Source organism: Prionailurus bengalensis, chromosome B3 (genome assembly GCF_016509475.1).
Source record: "Prionailurus bengalensis isolate Pbe53 chromosome B3, Fcat_Pben_1.1_paternal_pri, whole genome shotgun sequence".
In the NCBI taxonomy this organism is placed as follows: Eukaryota; Metazoa; Chordata; class Mammalia; order Carnivora; family Felidae; genus Prionailurus; species Prionailurus bengalensis.
In genome coordinates this window covers 2,374,089-2,395,617 of record NC_057355.1, presented here as the reverse complement: position 1 = coordinate 2,395,617, position 21,529 = coordinate 2,374,089, and the positions used below count along the sequence as shown (strand labels likewise).

The 21,529-nt window shown below is 52.6% G+C and overlaps 1 long non-coding RNA gene across 1 annotated transcript; it reads left to right on the top strand.

Moving 5' to 3' along the window:
* Positions 1 to 1,874: 1,874 nt before the first annotated feature.
* On the top strand, positions 1,875 to 13,053 carry LOC122468176. Its single transcript, XR_006293145.1, has 2 exons — positions 1,875 to 2,014; positions 10,372 to 13,053. It is a non-coding gene; the product is annotated as an uncharacterized LOC122468176 (long non-coding RNA).
* Positions 13,054 to 21,529: the final 8,476 nt, after the last annotated feature.

The following is a 21,529-nucleotide window of genomic DNA, read 5'->3' as shown; positions in this document are numbered from 1 at the left end:
AGGCCTTCACCTCCCCAACTGCATAGTATATGAGGAGCCACTCTTCACCACCCCAGTGCAGCTCGCCCACCGGCCCGTCCTGTCCCCTTGCTTTCATAAAGTTGCTTCCTTGGCCGTTGGCTCCAAACCCCCACCTTTTCCACATCATTTTCCTTTTCCTTTAACTTTTCGAATCTGAATGGAAAACCCAGCACAGGTAAAGGACCTGTCACTCGTTGACACAAAGAGGAGCTTTTGGATGGAAACCCACCCCCCCCCCGCCCCCCGCCGCCTGTCTTGTGGCGGCAGCAGCAGCAGAGTGACCTTGACCCTCAAAGGATGCATCCTCAGTGCAGAAATTTGGAACCCAAATAACACCGAAGGAAGCGGGAAGGCAGAATTACAACGTCACTGCCTCAGAAGTAGGACACGTGTCATATTAGCCTATTTCTGTTCACACGGTTCTGAGGCAGGACAGCGCTCCCTGGGCTTCACGGCATCCCTGCCTCCCCCCTCCCCAGTCTCCGAGGGACCGACAAGCCTGTGGTTTGCAAGAATTCCTGATAAAGCTAGAATAGGCTGGAGCCAACGTTTTCAAAGATCGTGACCTGAGCCGAAGTCGGAGGCTCCCCCATGTCAGTTGTTTGGTAAGAACTCCCCCCCCCCCCCCCCCCCCCCCCCCCCCCCCCCCCCCCCCCCCCCCCCCCCCCCCCCCCCCCCCCCCCCCCCCCCCCCCCCCCCCCCCCCCCCCCCCCCCCCCCCCCCCCCCCCCCCCCCCCCCCCCCCCCCCCCCCCCCCCCCCCCCCGTCTCCATGTAATTTAATGAAGTTGTAATGAGTCAGTTGTTTGGTAAGAACTTACCCCAGTGCGGCTGCGCCCCCCCCACCCCCCGCCTCCGGGGCGCCGCTCTAGTCGAATATGCTGCGTCTCTGCACTTTATGGGCACAACAATACGCTATGTACATCCTATCTGTGAAACTGCTTTTTAAATGAGCCAGGAGGGGTGCCTGGGTCGGTTGAGCGTCCGACTTCGGCTCAGGTCATGGTCTCGTGGTCCGTGAGTTCGAGCCCCGCGTCGGGCTCTGGGCTGACGGCTCAGAGCCTGGAGCCTGTTTCAGATTCTGTGTCTCCCTCTCTCTGACCCTCCCCTGTTCATGGTCTGTCTCTCCCTGTCTCAAAAATAAATAAATAAAATGTTAAAAAAAATTAAATGAGTCAGGAGAAGACCTGGGCCACGGACACAACCGGGTGATGATGGACGCAATCCTTGTCGCTGGTGCTCCCTGCTAGCGCGCGTGGGTATGAAAGAGCGGACCTACCTCGGCCAACTCCATCTTGTTCCGTGTCCTCCACCTTGAGTGACTATGACCCCGACTTGGCCCCTTTCCGGGAAAATCCCAGAAACCTCAGACCACGCCTCCTCCCCTTGAGTAACCTCCCGCTCACCTGATCAAATTTCCCAATCAAATCACGCCCGGCAACCTGCCTGACGGGACTCCGGCCCTTTCCCAGCCAATCGGCCGAGGCCACGCCCCTTCCCCAGCCAATCGGCTGAGGCCACGACCCTTCCCCAGCCAATCGGCCGAGGCCACAGCCATTACCTCACCAACTCCCCCTAGACCCCTATAAAACCTTTGTGCGTTTGAAACTCGCTCTCTCTCCCTGGCATCTCACCACTGCGTCGGTGCAGGTAGGGGATTGAGCTCGAGCTAGCTCGAATAAAGGCTCTTTTGCTTTTGCATCAGACTCGGCAGTCTTTGGGGATCGCGAATTCTGGGCATAACAGGTACAGGTCACTGCCTGGCGTTGCTACTGCGACCTGATCATCCTCTGTGTTTCTTGTAAGGCGGGTCTGGCCACACGTTCTCTCAGCTTCTGCTCACCTCCTTAGGTTGCCCTCTGTGCTGTAAGGGAGCCGACCGGATGTGCGATCCATGGGGACGCTTTTGTCTTTCATTCACCGCCTGCTGACCTCCACTGTTTCCAACGGGAAGTCAGCCGTCAGTCTTCAGGCTGTCCGTGTGCCATCGCTAAGGTTGGTGTGCGGGCTCCTCTGCTTTCCACATGCTCTCTGCGTCTTTGGCTTTCATCCCTGATTGCTGTCTGGGGGGGGGATCTCCGGGCATTCGTCCCTCTTGGAACGCACTGAGCTGCCTGAGCGTGTAGACTGGTTTCTTTTTGAATCAAATGTGCGATTTGCCATTATTTCTTTGAATTTCTGTCTCCTCCTTTTTACCTCTCCTCTTCTCCTGGGACTCCCATTACGCAATGTGGGTGCACTTCGCGAAGTCCTGCATTTCTCTACGGCCACATTCATTGTTCTTCTTTTTCCTCTCTGGCCCTCAGATTGCATCATTTTCTATTGCTTGATCTCCAAGTCTGCTTACGTTCTCTTTTTCTTTTTTTTAATTTATTTTTGAGAAAGAGAGTGTGTGAGTGGGTGAGGGACAGAAAGAAAGGGAGAAGACACAGAATCTGAAACAGGCTCCGGGCTCTGAGCTGTCAGCACTGAGCCCAACACGGGGCTCGAACTCGTGAACCCTGGGATCATGACCTGAGCTGAAGTCAGACACTCAAGCGACTAAGCTACCCAGGTGCCCCTCTGCTTACTTTTTCTTACGCCAGCTCAAATCTGCTGTTCCACCTGTCCGGTGAATTCATTTCGGTCACAATGTTTTTCAGTTCCAGAATTTCTGCCTGGTTTTTTTTTTTTTATCATTTCTTTATGAGTGTTATGGATTTGATGAGATATTGATGTCATACCTTCCTTAAATTCTATAATATGGTTTCCCTTAGTACTTTGAACATATTTTTTTTAACGTTTATTTACTTTAGAGAGAGAGAGTGTGTATGAGCGAGTGCAAGTGGGGGAGGGGCAGAGAGAGAGGGAGACACAGAATCCCAAGCAGGCTCCAGGCTCTGAGCCGTCGGCATAGAGCCTGACACGGGGCTCAAACTCACAAACCGTGAGATCATGAGCTGAAGTCGGACGCTTAACCGACTGAGTCACCCAGGTGCCCCTAAACATATTCTTAATCACTTTGGAGAGTTTCCCTGATAAGTCCAACATCTGGACCCTCTCAAAGCCTGTCTTTTCCCCCCAAATATGACTCACATTTTCCTGTGTGTTGGCAGGTTTCATAATCTTTTGTTGGAAGCTAGACATTTTCGGCAATGTGCGATAGTAATTCTGTGCATGACCCTCCACACTTGGTGCCTATTGTTTGGCGACCTTGGTTGGACTGGCTCATTGAGACCTGTCTCCCCTCCCCCCAGCAGTGTGCAGCCCTCTGATGTCACCATTCAGGGGTACCATTCAGGAGGGCACTGACTCCCCTCCCCCCAATGATTCTTAATATGATAAACAAAGTACCATAACAGGGCATCTCACAACTTACAACAGATGGATTTAAAGGTCAGATAATAATACCAAAATGCTAAGGAGTCTGGGTGGCTCAGTCAGGTAAACGTCTGACTTCAGCTCAGGTCATGATCTCGCGGTTCATGAGTTCGAGCTCTGTGCTGGGCTCTGTGCTGACAGCTCGGCTTTGGATTCTGTGTCTCCCTCTCTCTCTCTGCCCCTCCCCCACACTTGCACTCTGTCTTGGTCTCTCTCAAAAATAAACATTAAAAAAATAATAATAACAAAATGCTAAACAAACATGCAAGTTTTTTTCTTTTCCAAATGTTTACTTTCATTTTTGAAACATTAGAAAATGCTTATTTTCTACATAATTATTTAACATTTTTCATTCGTAACCCTCCAAAACCCTCAAAGCTAAGGTTAAAACAGAGATACACTCATGCCTTTCCGGCCACTATAAAATTGGCTCAGTTCTTATTTAGCCATAAATATCTCCTTGAAATCAGGCCATCACTCCTTCCCCTTTCCAGTTACTATGATTTTGATGTAGACCAGGTATATACCAGAAAACATATCTGCTATTTCTTTTCATGCTCTGATGAGACCCTTGGAAAAATTTAATTGGAACCTTTTGTTACTTACTTGTGAAACATCTGGCGGGAAAAGAAAAGCCAAAGAAATACTTGGACGCGATCATGTTTAGAAAAGAGAAGTGGGACAAAGTTCAGCTATTAGGAAAGAGAACTGAGTTATAGTCTTAGGAGCCAGTAAGTCCTGGGGTCCCAAGGATAAGCTTTCGAGTCCTCCCTGGATGACAAATATCAGAAGTCATCAAGGCATAGTAAAGAAAATCACGGGGTTGATGCACCTTTCACTCTGCTCGTGTGAGCATTTCTGTCTCGGAGCCTTGGTTCTTTCACCAATAAAAACAGGTTAAGGCTTACCTCCCCGATAACTCTCCAGGAAGCATTTCCCAGATCCTCTGCAGTGTGTTAATAGATCAGAGTGGGGAAGAGCTCTGTTGTCAGTATGTTTAGGAAATGCGGGTCAGAGAGGTGTCCTCATAATAGCCTGCCTTGGAACCTCAGACATCATGGTGTCATAAACCTGCAAAGATGTGATGACACACAGTATTGCCCCAGCTGAATTCAACGTGAAAGGCTTTTTAAAATATTTTTAACGTGTATTTATTTTTGAGAGACAGACAGAGAGCATGAGCAGGGGAGGGGCAGAGAGAGAGGGACACACAGAATCCGGAGCGGGCTCCAGGCTCTGAGCTGTCAGCACAGAGCCCAACGCAGGGCTCAAACCCACGAACTGTGAGATCATGACCTGAGCAGAAGTTGGACGCTCAATTGACTGAGCCCCCCAGGCGCCCCTGCAAACATGGAAGCCTTTTTAAATTTTTTTTTTCCAACGTTTATTTATTTTTGGGACAGAGAGAGACAGAGCATGAACGGGGGAGGGGCAGAGAGAGAGGGAGACACAGAATCTGAAACAGGCTCCAGGCTCTGAGCCGTCAGCCCAGAGCCCGACGCGGGGCTCGAACTCACGGGCCGCGAGATCGTGACCTGGCTGAAGTCGGACGCTTAACCAACTGCGCCACCCAGGCGCCCCATGGAAGCCTTTTTAAAAGGATCAGCTGGTAAGACCAATACTTTAAGACGGACTCAGAGATTTTGTGAGGCTCAAATGACATAATATGAAAAACAGGTAGGATTTGGCCATGCTCTTGAAAGAACCAAGGAAAGGTTGGGATGGGGGGAGAATGAGGGGAGGGGGTAGGGGAGGGGGGTGGGGGTGGGGGTTGGGGAGGCAGCAGGATGAAGCCAGCACAGAAACAGGGACTCAGGGAACATCTAAAGGACCAGAGAGGACCATGAGGCAATGAAGGTGGGCGGAGGGAGATGGTGAGGGGCCCCCGGCACCACCGTGGGGGACAGGGATTTTCTTGCATAAGTGGCAGAGAGCCACCGCAAGGTCCTGAAGTCAAAGCCACCACCGGCAGAGGCCAGGCACACCTCAGAGACGTGTAGAGTCCCTTCCAGAACACTGCAATAAAGCGAATGTTGCAATAAAGTGAGTCACAAGAATTTTTTGGTTTCCCAGGGCATATAAAAGTCACGTTCACACCGCACTGTGGTCTATCAATCACGCAACAGCATGGTGTCTAAGAAAAACAACGCGCCGACCTTAATTTAAAAATACTTTATTGCTAAAAAATGCTAACCGTCATCTGAGCTTTCAGTGAGTCACAATTACTGAACACAGATCACCATAACCAATATAAGAATGATGTCAAGAGAACGTTGGAAATATGGCGAGAGTTACCGAAATGAAACACAGAGACACAAAGCGAGCAGACGCTGCTGGAAAATGCAGCTCGTGGACCTGCCTGACGCAGCGTGGCCGCAACGCTTCAGTTCGTAAGAAATGCGAGAGAGCGAGGTGTGCCCGTCGAGCTGGTGGGGGGTTTGCTGGGGCCACAGGCTGTTGCACGGACTCGGGGCCAACAGGCCGGGCAGCGGGCAGGAGGCCCAGCCGGGAAACAGCGTCGTGATGAGCGCACGTAAGTGTGGTGGCGGCAGCAAGAACAGAGGCAGAACCGAACGAGGAAAGAGCCCGCGTGGCTACCGTCACCTCTCGGAAAATGCGCGTTGGGGAATCCGTTCAGTTCATTCGACCCAGATGCGTCTCGTGCCGAGCTCCGTGCTCGGCATTTGGGACACGGGGATAACGGAGACGCTCCTGCTAATGTGGCTATTGAGTCAGAGGAGACGACTCTGACCAAGTGCACACGTGTGAGGCACGCTGCCGAAGGCCCAGTGAGAGCAGACTCCTCGAAGGGGTATCGGCAGGTGTTTTCCCGCTGAACAACGTCCTTCCGTGAGCTAGGCAGGGCGACTGCGCAATCACTTTCTAATGCCTCGTCTTATCAGGCGTCTCCAGTCCTGTCCCAAGAGCGTAAGGTAGTGTCTGACCAGAAAGAGGTCTTCTGGTCTTTTTGTCTCCATCTGCTTTCCTCCTGGTTGCGCCAGACCCCTGCGGAAGAGACCCCCCCACCAGCGCCCTCTAACTCTCCCCAGCCGGACGTGAGCACAGAGCCCGGCGTTTGGCACAGGGAAGGATCCGAGGGACTCCTTCTTCTCGTCTTCTCCTTGTCACCCCTGTGCCAAAGGCCAGTGCCCCTCCGTTCAAGCTACCTCTTGGGTGATAGACTTGCGTGTAATCTGAAGTCCGGACAGCAGAAGAAATTTCCTTCCGTGTACAATCCTGGCTTCTGTAGAGGGCGGACCCTGTCGGTAGAAAACCCTTCCGTTCTACGCAGCACGCTGGTGGGGTTGGAAGTACCAAGGTGGACCCAGGGCTGGGTGTGACAGCGGGGGGGGGAAGGAGCCAAGTGGTCCTGCCTAGAAGAAGGGGAAGAAAGCAAGTTTCCCAACGGGGTGGAGCATTTTGGAAAAGCAGCTGGAGCCAGAGGGAGAAAAGAAGTCCCCTGAGACCCATGAAGTCTGGGGAGGACTTTGGGCTTCCCAGGGGCATGAAGGGGGACGTCGAGCCACCTGTTGCACATCTCAAAGAGCGGGGATGCCTCTGATATTTAGGTTACAAGAGCATTCCTCTCTTAAAGTCACCAGAAATTTACGTCAAACTTTCTTCCCCTTTAAAAAAAAAATGTTTATATATTCCTGAGACAGAGACCATGAGCGAGGGAGGGGCAAGGAGGGGGTGGGGGACAGAGGATCTGAAGCAGGCTCCTCACTGACAGCAGCGAGCCCCATGGGGGCTTAAACTCTTCGCAGCCCTCAGCGCCCCGCCCACGGGACCACTCGCCTGTGCCCCCCTGCCCCTCGGCCTGCCTTCCTCGTCAAAAGAGGGGACCTTTGCAAGCCAAAAGCCAGTCATTCTGGAGGCATTGCAATCATCCCAACACTTTGGGCACAGAAAATGAGCTCGTTCCAGGAAATCCTCCAAGATACCGGGTAAATGCGCCCAGGAGGGAATCAGGACAAATGCACGTTTGCCCAGACCGGCAGCTTTTCCAGCGTCGTCCATCCGATGGGGAAAGACAGGGTGTGTCCTTTCACAAACAAGGAAACAGAAGTGCAGAGAGGTTGTGGGAAATTCCCAAGTTCGCATCAGAGCTGGAACTGAAACCCCCCACAGAATGCAGGGAGAGAGGCGGAGGGGAGAACGGAGAGAAGACAGAAAGTATGCCCCCGGCGTAAGCTCACGGCGACCACAGGTCCTACACCGCTTCTATTCACACATCATTTCGGTCCGGCTTTGCCCTTACAAGGGCTTGGAAGATAATTCTAGGTTCTGGGGCCAGTTCTGTGATTTCAGACACAGGCTGCGGAGTCAGACATTCTCAGTTCAGGTCCCAGAACCAACCCCTCACGGGCTGTGTGACTGTCGGGCCGAGTCACGACCTCTCTGTGACTCAGTCTCCCCGCCTGTAGTATGAGGAAATCGTAATGCCCATCTCGCGTGGTTCCGGTGATGCATGAGAAGATGCGTGAAACCCGGTAGGTACTGCTGCTTACCCTTTTGCAGACACTGCCTTCTGGAGGGGCACGACCGAGCAGTTTTCTGTTTGCCAGACTTGCGAGTTTCGAGTTCAAGGGAAACTTCATTTGGTTCATGGGAAAACGAAGACCCAGCCAGGGGAAGATAAGTGTCTAAGGTCACAGCTAGTGTTGTCAGAGCAGGCGCCAAGACCCAAAACTCGTCATTTCTTCCATTAGACTATAAAGGTTCCAGCTAAGATGCTGAAAGCTGAAGCATGTCCTCGATACAAAATTCACAAATAGTAATGGCAGCGACGCTGAGTACCAGGGCTCTATGCCCTCGAAGCACGAAGAAAAAATGCAGCACGAAGAAAAAGTCCCGCGGGAAGTTCATGCTCTACAAAGGGATCATCGTCCTGGCTCTTGGGGTGATATCTGTGGCTCAGTGGGGAGACCTGAACTTCTCGAAAGCATAAAGCCAGTGCCAGGCTATAGCGTGGCTCGAACCCCAAGACGCTCATACCCCAAGTCCAGGGCTCCCTGAATCCTCCAACCGTTAGAGCCCCAAGCTACAGGCACGGCCCTCCTTGAGTTCCTGAGGCTCACCTTCAAATACCCACCCAAGGATTACTGGCAACTCCACGCCCCGGTGACTTCAGCCAGGACAGGGATCTTCTGTTTATCAGCATCTGACAAATACCCTGAGAATATCCGGGAAGCCCTTTTATCCGCAGCTGTTGAGACAGGAAACCACGGTAATGATTCCGGAAGGCAGTTTTGCATTATGATATCAAACGCCTTAAAATTAAGTGCCTGTATCTTTCAATTCCACTTCAACCATATGAAACCAAGGAGATGTGTCCTTTAATAGAAAAAACAATTTGCAAAAAAACACAACCCAAATATCCAATACTAATGGGTTGTTTCAGTAAATTATGGAGCATTTATGTTTTGGAAAGTTATGCAGCTATTAAAAATCATGATATAAGAACATTATTGGGGCACCCAGGTGGCTCAGCTGGTTAAGTGACCGAGTTCAGCTCAGGTCATGATCTCGCAATTTGTGAGTTCAGGCCCCGCGTCAGGCTCTATGCTGACAGCTCAAAGCCTGGAGCCTGTTTCAGATTCTGTGTCTCCCTCTCCTCTTCGGGCTCTCGCTCTCTCTCTCTCTCTCTCTCTCTCTCTCAAAAATAAATAAACATTAAAAAAAATTTTTTAAAGAACATTATTTAATGATCTGGGGACTTTTCACCATATATTAAACGAAAACAGGATTGCAAAATAGTTTATAATGTAAGACGTCTATTTTGTAAAAATGTGTATCCTAGGGAAAAACCTATATAGTTTATAAATTTGTGTGTATCATGTGTGTGTACATTTAGATGTGTAACATGCATGTGTGTTATATAATGTCTAATATTATATGGAATCATATGCATGTATAATCTATAAGTATATAATCTATATACATTTAGGATCCTGATACATGTAGCTGGTGGGGAGGGGACATCAGGCGTTCTGTATGAGCCTGCATTTTGTTGTAATCATAAACAAAGAAAATACTCTGAGAGCACTGGCCCGGTGCTAGTCCACACCTACCTAAACGGAAGCTCTGATCTGTATCACAGCGGCAGGAATCACAGACGGAATGTTTCAGGGGGGGTGGAGACATTAGGACCGAGAATGGGAGCCAGTTTTCCGCCCAAATTCCTCCAAGCACCTCACTCAGCAGATGTCGGTGGCTTTAATAGAATCAGGTGGGACAGTTTCATGCACTCCTTGGTCACTGTCGTGGGGAAGAAGAGCTTTTGAGGACAAGGTCTTTCCTGACCTTTCTTGGGGGGACTTTGAGTCCATCGTGGGGCAATTGTGCCCTCGTGTGGCTGGTCTTGGGTACAGCTTTCTGTCTGTACCGATGACACCAGGGTGAGACGGTCTATGGGCTTGGGACAGGAGACCCAGTTTACAAATGTTCCCAAAGGGAGATGTTGAGCAGGGCTTCTAGGAATTATAATGCATCTTCCCTCCAAATGACGAACACTGACGTTGAGAGCCAGCCACATGTCAAAAGCCTCGTGAGCCATTATCCACTCCAACAGTCTTGTGGTAACACGTTTCCTATTAGATTCCAAGAGTGTCCGAATATTTGAGGTCCCCAGCACAATGCTTTTCCGGCTTTGATGTTTCCTCGACTTGGATGTTCTTACTCAAGATGCACCTTCTCTGTGCATTATCTACCCATTCATCAAGACTGACCCCAAGGCCACCTCCCCGACAGCATCCGCAGACTGCATTAAGCCAGGTCCCCACCTTGGGCTCTCATGGAACTTTGTATTTTCTCTACAGTCCCTAATGTACGCAAGTTTTCTTAGCAACGAGCCATTTGGACGAGTGTGAGCCCCGGGGGGACAGCGGTCTTTGTTTCCGTGGCACGTCCTTAGCACAGTGCCTGACAGAGCAGGTGCTCAGAACACACATTACATCAGTGAGCGGCTCCGTAATATTCTTCCTTTCCAGCTCTCTTGGGACCAGACATGGCCCGGTCCTGTACCAGCATCTTGCCCCAGTTGTGGACAGAAATGTTAGTCCCTGAAAATACCCAGCTGCTGAGTAAACACTGAGAGTGTCTGCACGGGGACTCGACAACTTCCCATCTGCTGACAGCCTTTGAACACCTGCCCACTCGGGGCTCACGTGGACGCTTCAGCATTAGGCAAGCCTCAGTTTCCCCACACCGTGGGGGAAGGACGCTGTCTTCTTCCTCTCATATTCAGAGCGCCCTCTGACCCAGGGCGGGCAGAAAACCCTCTCCGGCTTGTCCCAGGAGAACTGCTGTTCTACTTCTGTCCCCAAGCTTCTGGAGTGACGGTCCTACGCGCGGCTGCCTTCTGAGCTCCCCGGGCTCACGCGCCCCCTCCACCCGTGCCCGCAAACCGAGGCTCACTCCCTCCCCCCCGGGTCTGGGAGCAGAAGGTGACCGGGTTTTGTCTGATAAGCGGATTCCTCTGTTCCCGTAAGCTGGGTGGGTGCCTCGGGGCAGGGATCGTGACCCCATCCGGTCTGAAAGCCGCGCAGAGCCCTCGATGGGTGTCGGCCGCTGCCGTCCTGGTCCGACCCCAGGCTTGTGAACCAACGTCACAGCACAGCCTACTGCCAGAGCTGTTCCCTTGACCGGACATTCGTGCAGACGGTGGTTACGGGCCCCGCCACGACAGTGCCAGAACAGACCCCCGAAGCACCTGCTCCCCAACCCCAGCCCCCATGCATTTGGCATCCGAGGAAGAATCACTGCGGAACACGCAGAAATCTCTCTCTGCTCAGTGTGGCACTCAAATAAACTATTTGGTTTTTGCTGGGGAAAAAACGCTGTTTTTCATAAACACCCATATTCACTTGATAAAACTCTTTCAATGCCTGCCATGCGTCAGATCCAGAAGTCTCCTGTGGCCTTGAAATGGGCTTCCGGTGAGGCTCTGGAAATCCTCGGGAAACTATCCCAGTTGGTGTATAACAGAAGAACCCCTTGCAGTCTCTGACCCCACTCAGCCATTGCTGGGACCATCCTCCTTGGGGGTCAACAGACGTCAAGATAATAAAAGCCCAAGCCCTTTGGATCACCAACCCTATTGGTAGTATTTCTCTAGGAAGAATACAAAATCATAAAGTCCAAGTACAAGGGTGTATATCACACAGATGCTAAAAAATAGCCCAAAGATAAAATACAATAATCTAGATGTAAATCCATAGAGATTATAATATAGATCTCCCGTGAAATATTATCCTGCCCTTTAAAACAATGGGTGTCTACATGTATTTACATAAAGAGATGGCCAGGTGTCCTGGATGGAAAGCCATCCCCCCCCCCCAAAAAAAAAAACACACGTTTACCTGGTTTCTATGAGTGTGACATTGTTTACATATAGGGTCTCTGGAGATGTAATCAAGTTAAAGTGAGGTCATACGGGATTAGGGAGGGTCCTAATCCAATGACTTGTGTCCCTATAAGAAAAGGGAAATTCAGCCACGAACACACAGGGAATATGCCACGCGAGGAGGGAGACAGAGTTCTCCGTGCAGGGACACAGAGGATTGTCAGAAACCTCTAGAAGCTGAGACAGAGGAGTGAAGCATGCCCGCCTCCGAGCCTCCAGGACGAACCCGCCCTTTAAGACCTTGATCTCAGACCTGCAGCCTCAGCCGTGTGAGAGCGAACTCCCCTGGTCGTTCCCTGGCTGGCAGTACTTTGTTTCACTGGGATGTGATCCCTGTAAAATGTTATGCAAATTGATACCCATGTATGGAAGCCCAGAAGGATGCCTGGGCAAATGTCTGGCAAATCCATCTTGGTGATAGTCTCTGGGTAGTGGAATCCAGAATGGTTTCTCCTTAGTGCCTTTGTTTCATGCCACTTAAATTTTTTGCAACACTTCTTTTTCGAAAACAATAAAGCTGTGTTCGTAAGACAAATATAGAAACTTACCTACTAGCTTGGGCTGCTATCACAAAGTAGTGTGGCTCAAGCAACTGAAATTAATTTCTCATAGTTCTCGCGCCTGGGAAGTTCAAGATCAAGATGCAGACAGGTTTGGTTCCTGGTGAGAGCCCTCCTCCCGACTTGGAGACGGCCGTCCCCTTGCTATGTCCTCACGTGGCAGGGAGGGGAACCTCTGGTGTCTCTTCTTCTAAGGACACTAATCCTATGTTGGAGCTCCACCCTCGTGGCCTCGTGCATAGCTAATTATCTCCGCAAGACCCCACCTCTGAGTCCCATCACACTGGGGTTAGGGCTTCAGCATATGGATTTTGAGGGGACATAAACACTCAGTCTGTGACAACCTATGTGTCCAGCAGTGGGTGGCCGGAAGGCACGAAGATAATCTGGTGATTCTCCGATGCAGGAAAGAAATCCTACAGTTTATGCCATCCGTATTCTTCAAGCTACGACAGCTGTCTGCAGAAGACAGAGCAGCAAGGAGTAGGTGAGCTGAAGGGCTCTGCAGGTAAATGGAGCTGGGTTCCAATCCCAGCGCACTGTGAACATAAGCCACTTCCGTCTCAAAGCCTCAGTACCCTCCTCTGCAAAATTACGAGATAAACATCGGTCTCCCAAGGATGTCATAGCAGTCCAGTAAGTCAATACCGAGAAGACTTTGCCGCGGTCATGGGCAGAGAATAAAGTTCTGGGAAGGAACATTTAAAGACACATTATTTATTTATAGTTCTTAGAGGGATCAGCCCTAAGCAAAACTTCTGCATCTGGGTGTGACAATGCTTCTGGGTCCCTGACTCTGTTTTCTTGCTTCTGGGTCCCTGACTCTGTTTTCTCACTTCGGCCCTGCTTTGTCGGGGGAGGGGGGAGGGGGGGAAGGGGGTTGTGTAGATATATATATACACACATACATGTATCCATGTATGTGTGTATATATATATATATATTTCTATGTATATATATGTCTGTGTGTATATATGCATACATTTGCTAAATATATACATATATATGCATGTGTGTATATATATGTGTATATGCTAAATCTGACTTATGAGTTTAGTGACTTTGCTGATGGTGTTCAGATGCCAAGAGAAGAGGCAGATGACATCAACACAAGCTGCCGCCATCTTGCTCAGACCTCCTATCACTCTTCCACACCCAACCCGACAGATAACCCATCTGGACCCCCCACGTAGGCTGGTGGACACGCCGGGTGCCATTGTTTTATTCATGGTGAGCAGCCGTCCAGCCGGTCCACAAACCCAAGCCACCTTGGAATTCAACATTTAATGACACCTTACACCTGACACTGAGAACCACCGACCCCTTGTGACTTGGGGACACAGAGAACTCTAGAGTTCGTAGTGAATCCTCTCAGTAGGTTTTGACTTTTCCAGACTTCCAGATTGGAAGAGTGTTAAGATTTAGGTATAAAGACATTTCGAAATAATTCCTTTAGATGGTTCCTCAGTGTGTGATCTCCAAACGCAGTCATTCTAGAACATTCCACAGAAGGTTAGACTCGTGCCTTGTAACTCACGGGTGCTGCGTCCCTTTGGCACAGCGTAAGGTCCACTCGTGGGAGAGGACACCTCCCTTGTGGCTGCTAGCTTCCCTTTGTGTGTCTCCTACATCTTGAGACTTCCCAGATGAGGGCTATCTAGCCTCATTTCCTCACCCCACCCCCGCGGGAGACAGACAACCGGTTCCCACCATCCTCGGCCCCTATCTGACCTCAAGAGCTGGTTGGCGCATGAAGCAGGAATAGGCAGCAGGGCTGAACTCAACTCCCAGCCTCTTGGCAACAGCATGTCTGAAATTCCGGCACAGTCTGGACTCAGCGACTCCTACCAGACCTTATACAACCATGCCCACTATTTGTCTCTCACACCTTGTCCAGAAACTCCAGCTTCCCCAACATGCACCTGCCCCGTAAGTTCTGTCCAGGATCATGGCCCAGTCGCCTGTCGCAGGATAAGGTGGAAATGACCTCCTGCCCAAGTCTGCCTGGCAAGTGTCTCCACCCCTTCTGTTCTTGGGCCTTTGCTGGTGGCCTTGCCAACCCCAGTGGAAAGGGCTCCGCGTTCAGGACAGCTGCTCGGGGGGAGGAATCTAGAGCAGCTGCACGGGACTGGCCCTGATGGGGTGTGACTCGAGCCAGCCAGAGCCCTTGATCTGCAACGCTTTTCTAAACGACACGACCGACCTACCCCGAGGACGGGCCCTCCGAGGAAGAGTTCCAGTTTGCCATGTGGTGCCCGTCTCTCCACACTTATTGTGGCGAGACCTTGAACTTCATCTCAACCTACCTCCTCCACCGGGCGGTCCTGGGTCCCCACTGTCTCTCAAGTAGGGGCTGGCACTTCTGCCCACCTCTGTCCCGTTAGGCCTGCGTCAGCCAGCAAGGCTTGCTAGGGGTCTCGGAGCAGAGGCCCCGCCATCCCCCGGCCTGCTGCCGTGCCTTTCCGGATGCCACCCCGGCTTCTTTGCATTCGTGGAAAGTGAAAAACTGGGCGAGGGAGTTGGCTAAAAATCTCCTGCCTGTGGACGCCTCCTGGCAACGTTCGACCAAACCAGTGCCCGTTCCTCGTGCTGAAATCTGCTATTTTCCCCATGTCGCGGAAGAATCCCGACTTCCGCGACTCGATTGGGAGTCTGCTGGCTCGCTCTCCACCCGCGGGAAAGAACCTGATTCCCCCGCACGCTTGCTGTGTGTTTTGAACAGGTTTTTGCTCTTCTCTGCGCCTCGCTTTCCTCGTCTATAAAATGGGGATGGTGATACCACCAGCTTTGTTCCCTTGCCGCAGCAAATATGTGAGCGCGTGGATTTTCATGGCGTCAGGCTCCTTGCACTAGGTGCTCAGTAGATGTCATCTGTCATCAGCACCGTCGTCATCGTCACCATCACGACAGGCTTCCTCCGTCCTTCCTTCCTCCGGCTGCCGGGCCCGCAGTGGCCTGCAATACTCAGCCTTGCAGCCCGAGCACCTCCCTAAGGGTCTGTCCGGCGCCCTCTCAATACCCTCCTTTATTCCCACCCCTTGGGATGCTCCATGCCCGTAGCATGAACCTCTTGCGGTCAATCCCATCGATCAAGTTCTTCCCTTCTAAATTAATACCCAGGGTAACGACCCAACGCCATCTGTGTTTCTTGCCCCGTCACCTGCCCTGGCCCATCAGCCCTGGGTCTCAAGGTTATCTGCAAGCTAAGCCGGTCTTCCTTTGGGTTTGCCTGCCAAATACAGCAGCCGCTCTCTCCAGAAGCATTCCAAATGTCTACATGATTGTGAGCCAGTTCTGCACTGCACTCTCCAGACCATCGCCTCCCATGTTCCCCGAAGGAGGCCTTGCCCGGGAGCTGGCCGAGAGAACCTGGCCGTGGCCTAGTCCTACCCACTTTCCAGACCCAATCTCACCCCATGGCTCAGGTGCCAAGATCATGGCCACTGTTTTCCTGACCGTGCCCCCCCCCCCGACCCCCGACCCCGTGCGAGAATATTCTGAGTACGTCGCTGTTTGTGCCGATGGATCTGTACATCTTGGCTCTGTTCTCCTAACAGTTTGGCTGCCATGTGATAGAGCCGTTCTCTGGCTCGGTTCTAGGGGGTGATGAGATTTAGTAGCAGTTAAATGCCGATCTCAGTTCAATACGCATATGGTGGTTACCATCCCCCAGAGTACCCCCAGAGCTGTACCTTTCACCGGGGAGGGGGAGAGGAGGGAGCAACGTGCAGCGGTGTGGGGAGGGGAGTCCCTCAGGCACCTGCTGAGATGCCTGGAAAACGTGCTGTCGTTGTCTGTCCTTCTCCTGGCTTTGAAGGACGCCATTGACGTTCAAGTGGCCTTGCAAAACATCCTTGCCAATTGGACCACGAGCAAGCAGACGTACTGATGGAGAACGTGGGGAGGCCGGACGTCACTGGCATGGCTATTCTGTCTTCAGTGGACGATCGGCTTCCACACCGGTTACAAACACCGTGGCCCCCGAACTGCCTCAGTGTCCCTCTGCTACAATGGCTCCCCCAGTCCCTCCCTCTCAGGTCACCTGACATCATCCCCCTCCACCACCACCATTCCTCAACAACTAAGGATAAAGACTTGGCACAAGAGGGGGTCCCTGACACCTCTGCCCCCATAACGACCTCTGCTTCTTTCTGATTGGCTGGGACAGGTGGTTAAATGTCATGGCTGCCAATGCCAGCTGGACCTATTCACAAAAGGAAAGCCAACTTGATCGGAAATTTGATCATGGAATGCTTGCCCCGGTCAAGTAGCATCATGAAAAACAAAACACACAGGATTTTCTGGACTCCTTCCTCAAGCCAACCAAGATGGTAGCCAGATTCCTGAGGTGCGAGCACAGACGTGACAGCCAGCCCTCAACCGCGGTGGGGGGGAGAGAAAGAAGGCACTACCCACCTCCAGGACCTCCCAAGGAGATCGCGAGTGAACGTTTGGGAGGGAGTTATCTGGCCAGGTCAAACCTGTTTTTGTTAAGAGTGAGAACTTTTAAGAGATAAAAAGTGGAGACATTTTTTTTTTTAATCTCAAGGATAAAGGGAGATGCCTACCCTCATCTAGGCATATAAACATCAGGGGTGAGGGAAAAGCAATGAAACCAGCCTCAAGGAAACTGAGGGGCGAGGTCGGCAAAGCGAGACTTCAGAGCCCAGCAAGTTGGTGTTTGTGGTTCAAGCAGTAGAAAGACATTCTAAGGCATAAGTCAGCGCAGAACATGCCTCTTAGGTAACTTTCCTTGACAATATTGGGCAAATGGGCTGTAAACCAAGTTAAAGCACTCGGTAATAGGGAGACTGAATTATGGAAGGACTTGTTCTGTATAAATGGGGAAAATACGTATATTGCAGAAGCGTGGGAATACTTTGGGCACAGAATCAGACATAATAATCCCAGGGACAGACACTGACAACATCACCCACTTCAATAACTCTTGAAGAAAAAAGGACTTATTAATAATGAGCATTATTAAACCTCGTCCAAAAAAAAAAAAAAAAAAAAAAACCCAGACTTATACCCAAAACCTGGAAAGCCGGCTGAGGTGGAAGAATTTAAAACGGGAGATTTTCTCCCCCGCTCACGACAGCTTCTCTCAAATGTTTGCAAAGTGCTTTCCACACCACACTCCCACTGCTGTAGGTACTTGAATCCTGCACTCGTCCGCGGCCAAGATCACCCCCACTTCCTAAGTGACAAAATGGGTGCGGAGAAGCCAATTACTTGTGCAAATAAAAGGAAAAACCCTTTAGAAATATGACAGGCCAAGGAGGATGAGGGCAGCACAGGGAAATAACGTAGGATTTAGAAACATTGACACGACACTATGGATAAGCTTGACTGAGTATCTATTTTGTCTCTCCGTCTTCAAGTCCCTTATCTGTAACAGGGGCAGGGGTCCTTCCTGCCGCAATGTTCTGAGTGCGCTAAGAGGATGCCTCCTCTCAACAAACAGCCCGCAGGTTGGGGCGACCGGGGGAGCTTTCTGAATCTCCAGAGCCTGGTTTCCAAGAGCTGAGATGATCACCCAGGGATCCGGGACCCAGTCGGAAGAAAGGACCCAGATTCCCCTGTCCTCTCAATTACAGAAGTGAACTTCGCTTCTCCGGCTGGAACACGCTGGAGGTCCTGGGAGGAGCTGCTGGGATCCCTCGGAGGGTCCCCAGGTCCCGGGAGAGTCTGGCAGGGAGAAGTCCTCCTCCTGCACAAAGGAGAGCGGGCTCTCCTGGCTGGTCCTCAGCTGGTCCCTCCCCTGACCAACTCGATCCCTCTGGGGTAAAGGATTGGGCAGGGCCCCTCTCTGGTCATCTGCTTCTGGAGATAAGTCCTTGATGACTGTCTGCAGAACCCCATTCGGGAGATACATTTCCTATTTGGGAGGAAATCACACCCCCTCTTCCCCAGGGGGGCCGCCGCAGGTCCGCCTTGGCAATGGTGGGAAGTGACCACACCCACCCTTCCCAACCCGGGGGATTCCAGCATTTGAAAGTTCAGAGCTGGAACGATAAACATCACTGCTCACCCTCACTCCCTCATTGTTCCTCTTCTGCAGCAGAAAAGGAACAGAGAAGCCTGCCGCGCAGAGATCCACCCGTGTGCGGGCGTTCTTAGGGGACCTGGGCTGCGACTGCACCCGGGGGCGCCTCCCTTCGATTCTCGCCAGCACCCCGCCCGCCCCTGAAGGAAACGCAAAGCAAACCTCTGAATCTCATCGCCGAGGTGGGCCCCCCTAGCCCGACCCCGCGAACCCCTTCCTCCGGCATTTCCAGAGATGGAACGAGGCAGGGAAACCAGAGCCAGGTCTGGGTGTGGGGCCCCGGGTTTCTCGCTTCCGCGGGGTCTCTGCGAACAAGTGACTTAACGGGTCTGTAGCCCCAGCCCCTGACCCCAACGAGGGCACAATCGGTTTTGCTCTGCCTGCTTCATAGGGTGGTTGGGCAAAAGGATAGCTCGGGCCCCATTCCGCTTCCAAATTGCAGAGTACAAGAACGTTGTCCTCAGCTCCCGGTGCCTCCGCCACGTGTCTGACCTGCCAGCTGAACTAGGTTCCCAGTGTTTTTGCCAAACGCGCAGGGCAGTGTATTTTCCCCTTCTCAAGACTTTGTGCAAACTGTTCCCCCGTCAGCAGTGTTCCTCCTCCGTTTCTGCCTTCGAAACCTGTCCCGCCCTTCCCCGCGAGCCTCCCTTTCCTCCAAGAAGTCTTCCCCGTGCTGACGTCCCACGTCTACTTCTGAACGCTGCCAGCCTCCCCCCGCCCCCCTGCCGCCTGGTTTCGGCGCGGACCTAGCTGTCCCGCACCTTCAGGTCCGTTCTCCGTCGGCCTATCTGCCCCGTCGGCCAACCGCAAGCCGCTCAGGGCAGCGTGGCCACCTGGCGCGCAGCCCGGACCGGGGACGTGGTGGGGGTGACGGTAAGAAGTGGGGACGCCTGTGCCTTGCACATGTGCGTGTGTGCGTTGAGTGTCTCTGGGGGGAGGTGCATCTCACTCTTTCCCAAAACGTCCCAAAACTTCTAAGGAAATTTGACCAGCTGAACAAAACTCACAGAAGGACAAGGGAGGGTAAGAGAGAAACACTAGGTCTCGAGCCACCTGCGATGAGCTGTTTACTACAGCCGAACGCTGGATTTATCTCTGAATTTCCTGGATGAAGGGGAAACAGGCTGGCTCGTGTACTTTTCGTTGGACAATGACTTTGGAATCAGATTGGAAAAAGAAATTTTTCCTGGCACTGTGTTCAAGGAGAAATTTATCAAGCGAGCCCTTACATAACAGACATGAGGTAACACAGCAGCATCTCCAACGAGCTTTTTGCAAAAGCACCCAGATGTCTTCAGACGGGCAATTCTTGTGTTCGACCGCGGCTCGGAGACCAGGGATTTCTGCAAGGAAATGAGACCACGTGGCCCATATCCAGGGCTTCCTCCACAGCTGTAGAGACCTTGAGAACATCGGAGGAAGAAACGCTGGTGTGACTCTGTTTAATATCAGATCCCAAAGACCACATCTAGGTTCATCCCGGAGATGGTGCTGGCCAGCGTGCCCCAGCGAGGGGTGTCCTGGAGCTGGGACAAGGGTCACCCTTCAAGGGGCAGACCGCAGAGGGGCTGGTACCCACTGAGGCAAGCAGGGCTCTGTGTTCAAGTACAACCAGTGTCTGTCCCCCATGGGACCCCATGCTGAATGATGTCAAGGGATCCGTTGCTCATCAGACTCGGAAGAGGTGTGGGAGCCTCACAGATGTCATGATGGGCAACGAAAAAGACTTGACGAAAGACAGTTAGTTCGTGAGAGAAACACCAGGCCCCGGGTCTGGCTCACGACCGAATGCTGGGACAACCAAGATGGCAGACGAAGACGTCTAGTCCCACAGGTGGGGCTGAACCGGAATATGGGAGCCCTGGGCTGTCCAACTGTGAGCTCCACAGGCAGGAGAGAGGTGGCCACTGGCCATCTCAACCGACCTCCTTACCTACACTGGGAAGCACGGAGGCCCAGGGACAGAAACCTGAGCGTAAGCGCTCTCTTCCGTGCCTACCACTGAGGAGATCCAGTGGGTCACTCGTCTCCACGGAAAAGACCCCTGTGGGGCCTCAAACGTGCCCGAGGAACAGCCATGCCCCCCATGAGTCAACCGCTGAGCTCCCTCCAGGGTTCTCAGCCTCAGATTTTTATGTCCAGAAGGAACCATCTCTGTCTTAGTTCTCTCTTTCCTTTTCGTGCCTTTTGCCACTACAGCAGCTCCTGAAATGCCAGCTCGTCCCTGTCACTCACCCGACTCCAGAGGCCCGTCCCCTTCTCTCCAGGTTGGGAGAGACCCCAGAATGGAGGTCCCGGTGCCCACCCCAGGCCTGCACACATCCGGCAAGATTGGCAAAGAGCCACTTCCCTCTGTCCTCAGCGGCAGGTGGCCACGGGAAAGGAGAGGTCAGGCGGAAGGAGGGACAGCCGGGATGGCCGGAGGGAAACGTCGCTCTGTACCCGCTCCCTGTGCGCAGGCTGTTGCTCTGTGGGGGGCGGCCCCGGTGTGGACGCGGTGCAGCCCGGCAGGGCGGTTCTGTGCAGCACGTTCCCTGAATCTTGCTCAACAGGATCCAGTTGATGACTGAGTCTCGTCCCCGTAGGACACGAGAGCCCTGCCGGCGCCTCAGCATCTCATCCCCGCCCCTGCCGCTGTCGTCACTACCGCTGACAGCGACGACGAGAATGGCCTCGTGGGGAGGAGCGGCCGGGCCCCCGGGCGCCGAACTGTGTTGTCCCCCAAAGAAAGTACGCAGCACGTTTTCGTTCAGCTGGAAAGCCCACAGCCTCAAAGGAACGAATTGGCCGATCGAGTGACTTTTTAGAAATTCTTCATCACCCACTGGAGCGCACAAGGACCGTCTTGGGCGCCTACTGCGCGCCCACCCGGCGTCGGGCGCTGTGCCTTCGTGCCGCACGGGGCCACGGCGCTCGGGCAGGTCCACCCCTCGCGGTGGAAGACACGGCTGTGACAGCGGGGATACCGAGGCAGGGCGGCTCCCAGGGAGCTACTGTCGCCTTTCCGTGGTGGCCCAGAAAGGGGAGGCACAGGCCAGACGCCCTCTCCGCGCACCGGCCCAGAGGAAGGAAGTGGGGGACCCCCAGCAGCACAAGATCCCTGAGGCAGACCCCACAGACACCCACAGACCCCG